Genomic DNA, 10,773 nt, shown 5'->3' on the forward strand with positions numbered 1-10,773 from the left:
TCACATCCTGTTTTCTCATGTGCTGGTAAGTGTCATAGTCCAGCCTAATATGTTCCACCCCATGCTCCAACACTCACTGGCAGGTACTGTGGTTAAGCCCTGCCAGGCAGGCCCTCCAGCCCTAGCTTTATATGCACTAGTGGGTAGTGATAGGTGGTGGTTAGTGCTAACCAGCAAGCGTGGGCAGCTGCACTGGTCTGACCCAGAAGGGTCCTCCAGTTCCCCTCCTAAAAACTACTCATTCTCAGCCCCCTCACCCGCAAATACAGTGGCCTTATCGGTGGAAGTCTCCCAGAAGTCATTCCTCACTTGTAAGGTATTCCATCAACAGTTCCCATTCCCATACATCCCCATAAGTCCTTCCCTGAGAAATCCACAGTCCCCACACCTGGAAGTGCATGGACTTCTCAAACTCCATCTTCCAGTTGGGTGGTGTGCTGGCCTGGAGCTCTGCCCGCCCACCAGGAACCCAAGTTCATGCACTGGACTCCAGACCTAGTCCTCTGGCACATGTATTAGCCTGGGACCAAAACACATGCATGAGTTTCCAAACCCTTTCCGACAACCTCCATTGCAAGTCCCCAGGCCCTGGATCCCACGGAAGGAAGCCGCCAGTGACTCCTGCTCCATGGCCTGAAGGAAGACACCCAGATGGAATATATTTCTGTCTCTCCTTTGAAAAAGAATGAAAGACCTCAGAATCCTAATTAACTAAAGAGACTCCATCTAGTTAACCTAAGTGACCTTAAGGCAAGATCTCACTGAAGAGACAGGACTATGTAAATGAGGGGTTGATAGTTACAATTCTGACTGGACAAGATATATTTAACCAGTCAGAAGGTCTCCTTCAAATGAGACTCCATGTAAATGAGGGATTGATAGCTACAATTCTGACTGTCTGAGATATAGTTAACCAATCATAAGTGTGACTGTGGAATCCCCCTGGACTGTATAAGAATCCTGTGATTTTCTACCTCCAGGCTCTCTCAATCAAGGACCTCTGCATTGGTGACAGTTGGAGGCCAAAACTCAAATTGGAATGAACTACACTTGTGTGTTTGCATCAAAGTTTGACTCCTGCTGGTTCATTTGGGGAAGACCTGAGGCTGAGAGCCTGGAGCCTGGTGCCGAGCCTGAGCTGAGCCATTGCCAGACCTGCTGCTAAGCTGCAAATGGAGCTGTGACCCTTGAACAATGTCTGACACTGCCCCAGCAGAATCAGGACACGTCCCAGCTGCGTGACTACTTGTCTTCACTGCTGTGATTTGCCGCTTCTGTGACAAGTCACCACTGAGCTGCAGCACAGAGGCAGTAGCGGACCTCAGCCGGTACCCTTGAGTGGCTGTGGTGGCTAGCAGTGAGTGCTGGCTGCCACTCCCTGCCAAAAGCTGGCCTGGGCACAACACCTTCTCTTCGGAAATCTGTCTTTTCAATAAAAAGAAATCTTTAAAATAAATGAAAGAAGCAAAAACAAAATAATAAATTGGATTAAGAAGTTCTATTCTTTGAAACACAGTTGTTAGAGATGTCAGCACAGGTAGGTCTGGAGATCTACACATGAGTATGCACAAAATCTGAGCAGAATGGCAGGAACCCAGGTTGTCATGCCAACAGGTGGTATCGGGAGAACCACACAAGCAAGTGTGAGCCTGGGACAGGTGGACGTGTCCCCAGGCCTCACACCACACCACCAGAAAAGCAGACTCGGGGAACTGTGTGCTCACAGGCATGGGGCATGAAGTGAAGTGGGATATGACAGCTCAGAGAAGTGGGATATGAGGTTATGAATGAGGATCACTAAGGGAGAACGTTACAGGTGAGGATTGACTTCTGGGGGACTTCCAGCAACCAGGATACTGAACTTGCAGGTAAATAAGGTGGTGGGACCTGGTGGTTTGGAAGAGGGAAACCAGAGGACCTTTTTGGGTCAGACCAATGTAACTATCCACAGAGGGAAGCCTGAGCTGGACTTGTTGGTATCAATCACCATTTACCAGCAAACATGAAAGGTAGAACTGTGGTCATGCCTGCAGGGCTTGATCACAGTACCTGCCAGTGAGTGTTGGAGCATGGGGTGGAACACATTAGGCTGGACCATGACACTAACCAGCACATGAGAAAATAGGATCTGAGGACAGATTTTTGTGGGAGATATGTGGGCTCATCCCTGAGGGACTACAATACCTGCTGGTTTGCATGAGAACGGGGGATGGTGATGGTCCAAACTAGGCATGACACTTAGGAGCTTACCAACACTCATGGGAACTGGGGTTGTGAGCAGGCCAGGTTAGCCTAGACTACAGCACCCACAGGCACACCCAAGAATTGGGTGTGGGGGATGGGCCAAAATGAAGCATCCATCAGTACTCACAAAGACCAAGATTGTGGGGATGGACTACGTTGAACAGGGCTTTAGCACTCACTGATATATGTGAGATCTGGTTGTGGGAATGGGCCTGGTAAGGGAACTTGGGGAACTTGCCTACTAAGCTGTAGCTCCTTCTGATGAGCACAAGATTTGGGGCTGAGAGTGGGCCAGACCAAGCAAGGCTATTCCACTTGTCAGCGTGTGTGTGGGCTAGCTTGGGGCATAGACTGGGCAAGGCTGGGCCAAATGTGGCACACCCTGGCATGTGTGGCAGCCAGGACAGGGTGTGGACCATGCCGGACTAGGCTACCACACCCAATGATTTGAATGAGAGCTGAGCATGGGGGCAAGTTGGGCAGGCCAAGGCTGCAGCACCCACCAGCGAGAGTTGGGGTGAGGGTGGGCTGGTACAGGCCATGCTGAAGCATCTGATGACAGGGAGTGGATCATGCTAGGCTGGGTCAGAGCAACCACCACCATGCATATTTGGCTGGGAGCGTATCAGGTTGGGAAACTAAGGGGATTCCCCTGCTGGGCTGCAGTTCCCACTGATGAGCTCAAGAGCCAGCATTGGGGATAGACCAGATTGAACATGCTTACAACATCTTTTGGCAAGTGTGTGGACTGACTCTGTGTGTGCCAGGCTGGGCTAGGCTCCAGTGCCCACTGGTGCTTGCAAGATGAGGTGGGCCAACCCACACCACAGCACCCACTGATCCATAGGAGAGCCAGATCTGGGAGTGAGTCAGGGAGGGTTGGGCTTAAGCACCCACCAGTGAGAGCCAGAACAAGTTTTGGCTGGTTTGACAAGGCCACAGTACCTGCCAGTGAATGAATGTGGCCCAAATTAGGCTGAGCCAATCACACAACAGTGTGCACAAGATCAGCAACTGGAAGCTGGTTTGATAGAGGGGCTTGGGAAACTACACTGTGAAGACACAGTCCCAGCTGGTGAGTGTAAGAGCTAAAGCTAGGGGTAGTCCAGGCCAGGTCGGGCTACAATACCTGTCAGTATACATGTGGGTCAGGTCTGAGGCAGACAGGGCTGAGTTAGTCTGCAACACCCATTGGCAGGTGCAAGAGTCAGGATGGGGTGTGGGACAACCAGGTTGAGCCACAATAGCAGTTCACACTAGGGCAGGGACTAGGACTTGCTGGGCTTAGCTACATTGTAACACCCCTCATCATGAGCTGGGATTCGGGGTAGAGCTAGGATATAGCACCCACTGATGAATTCCAAGGTGAGGCAGGCTATGCCAGATTGGGCTGCAGCACCCATTGGCACATGTAAGACTCTAGGCCGAAGTGAACCAGGAGGGGCTGCAGGGACTCCCCCGATGGGTCATTGCTCCCACTGGTGAGCATGAGAGCTGGGTCTAGAGGTGGTCTGGGCTGGACAAGGCTACAACAATCGCCAGCTTTCATGTAAGCTGGATACTGGAGAAAGCTGGGCTAGGCCAGGCCACTGCATCTGCAAGGGTTAGGATAAATGCTGACCATACAAGCTTTGTTGTAGCATCCACTATCAAGTGCCAGGAGGACAGGTTGCAAGTCCTGTAGGACAGGTTGCAAGTCCTGTCAGACTGGACCGCAGTACTCCCAGGAAAGTGCAAGATCCAGGATGAGGACTAGACCTGGTCAGGAAACTGTGGGCACTCCTCTGCTGGGCTTCAGTTCTCACTGGTATGCATGGGAGCCAGGGCTGGGCATGGACAAGGTGGGAGCATCCATCAGCCTACGTGTGAACTGGTTTGTGGGTGGGGTGGGCTGAGCTGGCTGCAGCATCCATAGATATATATAAGAGCCCAGTTGGGATGTGGCACAGACTCTGCTGCATAGACTAATATGCACAGAAAACCAGGAATGGGGATGGGCCTGATGGGGACTGACGCAACTAGGCTGCAATTCCCAGTGGAGTATACAAGGACCAGGTCAATGGCACACTGGGCTGGACTGGGCCAAACCACTGGTTTACACGGGATATGGGGCTGGGGACAAAACTAACTGGGCAATTACAATAACCAGTGTGTACTGGCTGACATGGGTCATGGACTGAACCAAACCCTGTACTGGCTGACACATGCAAGAGTTAGGTCTGAGTCATCCCAGGTGAGCTTTCTTGGGGGACTCCCCAGCTGGACTCAAAACTGGGCACAGAGAGAATCATAGACTTTGTGACCCAACCTTGAAGTGCATTTGTCCCACCACCTTCTCCCAAACCTCGACCCTCCCCACCCTGTTTGGCGGTCCTCATGGGCCAGCAGTCTTGTCAACTATATAAACAACATTAAAAACTGACATTTAGAAAAAGAAGCACAATTATTAGAAAACACAAATCACAGGATGCAATAAAATATTTTTAAAAACTTATCCCTGTGATAAAGAAATTGCATTCAGAATAAGAATTCTCAAAACTGAATAATAAGAAAACATAATCGTGAAATAGTTAACCACCAAAGAACACACCCAGTGCAAATAACCCCAGTCTCAGTACAAACGGATACAGTTGCATCACTTCAGAGTGGCTGATACTTCAAAGGTTGACCACAGCAGGTGCTGAAGACACAGAACACTAACACAATCGCATATTTCTCATGGAAATGTAACACAGGATAAACATTTTTTTTAAAACCAGACAGGAAACCGTCAGCGTGGATCCACACATACCTTTCTAGGTAGGACACAAAGATTAGTTACTCTTAACTAGGGTATATAAGATTTCTCTGCACACCCCTCCCAAAACGGTTCTGCACCTAAACTGTTGACACATAGTTTGTTAGAGTTATAAGCCAGTTTAGACTATCCTAAAATTTGCCAAGTTCAGTAAAATTATGCTTCAACACTATAAGCTGGTAAATACTAGAATGAAAATAGACATGAGACAGCTGAATAGCACCCTATAGCCATTTTAAGGTGTATAGCAGCCTGTTCTGTGTATAAACTAAAATTGAAATGTCAATGAAATTGTCATAAGATGCGGTTAAGAACTTGCATTTTTTTAACATATTGGTTACTCAATACCATGTCAATTAATTACATAATGTAATAAATTGTTGTTGATGTTGTGTTGGGGCTTTCAATTGATTGGGATGATATTCTGCCAGCTCTACCTTCAGACCAGAGATGATCTCCCCAAGAAACCGTTGAATTTATCTGGACAATAAGATGCTGGACTCTATGCTTGGTATATGCTTGCAATGTAGGAATCTCGACTGAATTTGAACTGTAATACTGCACCAAGATGGAGGAATCTACTATGGTTGGAAGGTATAGGAAGTGGTTGGGGGAATCCCAGAGCCTATGAAACTGTGTCACATAATGAAATGTAATTAATAAAAAAAAAAGAATGTCAAAAATAAAGAAGTAAAAAAAAGATTATCAAAAAATTATGTTAGGAATGCTTAATTGTTGTCTTTGTCTTTTTCTTTCTTTTTTTTTTTTTAAAAGATTTATTTTTATTGGAAAGCCCGATATACAGAGAGGAGGAGAGACAGAGAGGAAGATCTTCCATCCGATGATTCACTCCCCAAGTGAGCCGCAACGGACCAGTGCGAGCCGATCCAATGCTGGGAACCAGGAACCTCTTCCGCGTCTCCCTCTCTGGTGTAGGGTCCCAAAGCTTTGGGCGTCCTCGACTGATTTCCCAGGCCACAATCAGGGAGCTGGATGGGAAGCTGGAGCTCCCGGTTTCAGAACCGGCGCCCATATGGGATCCTGGGGCGTTCAAGGCGAGGACTTTAGCCGCTAGGCCACGCCGCTGGCCCAATTGTTGTCTTTTTCTAAAACTAAATTTGACACTTCACTGAGGAGACAGAATACTCTTCAAAATTTGCAAAATAAATTTTTATTGACACCTTTTCTTCCATCAGAAAAACTAGTAAAGAAGTTCTGGATATGGAAAGTAGAGACAGAGTCACAATTCTAAGAAAGGCTATAGGTGCATAACATTGGAAAGTGTTATAAAAAAAGGAAGATAATGAGTTATTAGTTTTAACATACTGAAAAGAGAAGAAAGTTGATTGAGGAATGATTGTTGCAATTTTTTAGATCCTCTGAACCAACTGCCACACTAGTGACATTATCTCATTTAAGTAGAAAATGTTTCTTCAAATCCTGTTAGACTTACAGAAAAAGATAAAGTGTTGTTTAGACTAATAAAAAATTGTGTAATAAACTTTGGCATACTATAAAAAAAAGTTTAATATGTTTTTAAGAGATTCTTCCATTTGTGAGTCCACTGATTACTCCCCAAAATGTTGCAAATTGCCAGGTTTGGGCCAAGCTGAAGGCAGGAGACGGGAACTCCATCCTAGCCTTGCGCAAGGGTGACAGGGCCAAACACTTGAGCCATCTTCTGCTGCTTTCCCAGGCACATTAGTAGGGAACTGGATCAGAAATGAAACAGTCACCATATAGGATGCTGGCTTCATAAGTAGCAGCCTAACCCACTGTGCCACAACATTGACCACACATAGTCTCTCTCTCTCTCAAGATTTATTTATTTGTGTAAGAAATGTTTACAGAGAGAAAGATAAAAGGATCTTCCATCCACTGGTTCACTCCCCAGATGGTCTCAATGGCTGGAGCTGAGCCAATCTGAAGCCGGGAGCCTGGATCTTCTTCCAGGTTTCCTACATGGGTGCAGGGTCCCAAGGCTTTGGGTCATTCACGACTGCTTTCCCAGGCCACAGACAGGGAGCTGAAAGGGAAGTGGAGCTGCCAGAATATGAACAGGAGCCCATATGGGATCCCTGAACATGCAAGGCGATAACTTTTAGCCACACTGAGCCCACGTGTTTTATTTCTTAAGTGCCTGATTAATTCTGACAAAAAGAGATTGACACCAAATTGGAGCTTTGTTAACTAGAGTCAGAATCAAGTGATAGTGTCATTTGAAGTCAGTTACCTTCGTGTCAGATATGAAAATACATTGAACTTTAAAAATATGATTGGTCCTGAAAATATTTTAGATTTGGCCTCAGCTGGGACACCCATCTCACTCATCAAAGCGCCTGGGTTATGGTCCTGGCTCCACTCCCTATGACAGCTTCCCATTCACCTGCAACCTGGAAAGCAACAAGCATTGGCTCAAGTAGCTGGGTCCCTGTCACCCACATGGAAGATCCAGATTGGATTCCTGGCTGCTGGCTTTGCCATGGCCAAGCTCCAGCTGCTTCAGGCATTTAGGAATGAACCAGTGATCTGTGTGTGTGTGTGTGTGTGTTTATCCCGCTCTGTCAGTAACCTCTATTCTTCAGAGAAGTAATTGAATCTTGGTTTAAAAGGTCCCATCTGTAAGCTTCTGGCTCATGACTTACCTCTGACCCAGTAGGCCTGTACTCGCTCAATCCAATAGATGATGCCCTGCACTGGGCCTGGAATTTCAAGCTCTGGGACCGCTGCAATATCTGGGGTATTTTCAGAGTTTGTTCTTATGATAGGGAAATTCATGCCATTTTCTTCTAAGGCAGGTTTGTCAGCTTCCTCACTTTCCATTTTGATGAAATGCTGAGATTTTGGGGATTTTATTCTATTTCCCCTTTTTCACAGAATCTAGCAGGCAGATGCTAACAATGGTGCCCACTAGGAAGCTAAAGAAAAGTCTTTCCAGGGAGTGGCTTAACCTATTAGCAACCCCATTTGCTAACCACTGACTTAGATCACATTAGAACCACTGTGACCTTTGCCACTCACAGATTCTTTAAGGACCTTGCAATATAGGCCTCAGATTGCCTATGGCGTGAGAGTAGAAGGGTGAAGAGGTTGCGAGGATAGCAAAGAACAGACAACAGCAACACAGAAAGGAGTAGAAGAGATAGCCCTGCTGAAATGAGCTTAAAACCCACATGGTAGAGTTCAGGGCAGAATACATAAAATGTAATTGTTTTATTCTCTTTCTGGGATTTAAGTATTTTCATGTCGGTGATGAAATAACTGCACTTCAACTTCCTCAGCTATCCTGTAACTTTTCTTAGCCATGTGGTAACTTGAATGTTTGGATGAAGATGAAGGTCACTCTCTTTGTTCTTTCCTCTGCTTACACATCTTCCAAATATCCCCCAAAGCTGGGACTCGGCCAAACTCAGGTCAGGAGCTGGGAATCCAATATGGGTCTTCCACATTCATGTGAGGTCTCCCATATTGAATTAGGAACCCAAGCACTACAGCCCAGCCATCACCTGCCTCCTAGGATTTACCTTAGCAAGAAGCTGGACTCAGAAGCTGAGGCAGTACTGGAAGTCAGGCGCTACAGCATGAGAAGACATCTTAAACATTTCTCTAAATACCCACTCCAAAGGATGGCTGTTTTAAGTGATGACAACTAAAAAGTGAACTTTGTCATCTTGCCTGTTTTCCAGTGATGAAAAGAGAGTGGAGATCCTATCTCCAATCTTCATGACAGATCCGTTGCTTGCTAGGTGCCGTAGGAGAAATGAGCTTGTTCTTGGGGGTCAGCTCTCCAGGCAGGCCAGGCAAAGGTGATGATTACTGGGTCTTTTTCTTCCTGATACATTTTAAATCATTGAGGATCTGGAATCAGTGTGAGGTCAGTCAGTCCCATTCTGTGACTGCAATCTGCCCTGGAATCAGCAATTTGTCCTAACAAAGTCACCCCTGAAGCAGGGAGGGTTGGGGGTGACAGGGGAGAGGAAACACTCCTGCATCCCTGGTCTCCTTCACTCCCGGGCCTGCCTGAGTCCTTGATGCCCTGCAAGAGTGCACAGAGAAGTCCTACCCTGCCAGGAACAGCTGAAATCCCGGTTTGCCACTCTAGCCATTTTGCTTCCAAATCCAAGGGAAGGAAGTTGACAGCTGTAATGTCAGGATACAACTGAGAAGCAACCAGCAGCTGTCCTACCCCAGTTCTGCTCAGAGGTGGCCTGCAATGGGGCAGGTGGCAGGTCCTGTCCACAGAGGTGGGGCAGTCCCATACCCACTCTGGAAGTGGACCCAAAAGTGGAAGGGTCTGAAGTGAACACTTGGTACATTTATGGACTGCTGTACTATTGGCTGCTGAAGCACTTGTGCACTCATTAACAGGTGGCCATGCAGCTTGCAGCATGGGCAACAGGCAGTATTAGAAAACCTGGACAATGGGCCCAGTGGCGTGGCCTAGCGGCTAAAGTCCTCGCCTTGAACGCCCCGGGATCCCATATGGGCACCGGTTCTAATCCCGGCAGCTCCACTTCCCATCCAGCTCCCTGCTTGTGGCCTGGGAAAGCAGTCGAGGACGGCCCAAAGCTTTGGAATCCTGCACTCACGTGGGAGATCTGAAGAAGCTCCTGGCTCCTGGCTTTGAATCTGCTAGCCTCTGGCCATTGCGGCTCACTTGGGGAGTGAATCATTGGATGGAAGATTTTCCTCTCAGTCTCGCCTCCTCTCTGTATATCTGAGTTTGCAATAAAAATAAACTAAATCTTAAAAAAAAAAGCAAAGATGGACAAGCCATACTTGGTTCATCCGCTGCTAGGACACAGCAGGCTGGCTTTCCATGGCGATCCCAGAAGATGTTACAAAGGTATTTAAGGGTACCACACCACTGGCATCCAAATGAAGAATTGAAACATTCTTCATTTTGAAATATTTACTAAGGACCTTTAAACATGAATTTGTACAGAATGAGGAGCAATGGCAGGCATTACAGAACAGTGAATTAATCTGCCACCTGTGAGACTGACATCCCATACAAGTGGTGGGCTTCTGATCCAGTTCCCTGCTACTGTCCAGCGAAGGCAGCTGAAGATGACTCAAGTGCTTGGGCCCCTGCAGCCCATTGGAGACCTGGATGGAGTTCCAGGTCCCAGTCTCAATCATCGTGGCTATTTGGGGAGGAAACCAGTAGATAGAAGATTCTCTCTCTTCCCCCTTCTCCCTCATCCCTCAGCCACTCTGATTTTCAAATACATAAAGTGAATTAAAAAAATGTACCAGGGACGTGGCACGGTAGCCTAGCAACTAAAGTCCTTGCCTTGCATGTGCTGGGATCCCCTATGGGGCAGTTTCATAGCCCAGCTATTCCACTTCCCTTCCCAGCTTCCTGCTACTGACCTGGGAAAGCAGTCAAGGATAGCTCAAAGTCATGGAATGCTGCACCCACCTTGGAGACCCAGAGAAGGCTTCTGGCTCCTGGCTTTGGATCAGCTCAGCACTGGACATTAAGGCCACCTAGGGAGTGAAACAGCAGATGGAAGATCTTTGTCTCTGTTATGTTTTTCTCTCTGTATATTTGACTTTCCAATTAAAAAGAAATAAATTTTTAAAAAGTAACAAAAATAAAAATAAAAATAAAAATGATTCACGTCAGTAATTACAGCAGGAAATAGATGTTCCCTACCTGCCCATGTTATGCCCAGGTCCCGGGGGTTGGTTGACCCTTGTCACTACCGCACAGTGTCCTGACACAG

The sequence above is a fragment of the Ochotona princeps genome, chromosome 28 (assembly GCF_030435755.1).
Source record: "Ochotona princeps isolate mOchPri1 chromosome 28, mOchPri1.hap1, whole genome shotgun sequence".
Lineage (NCBI taxonomy): Eukaryota > Metazoa > Chordata > Mammalia > Lagomorpha > Ochotonidae > Ochotona > Ochotona princeps.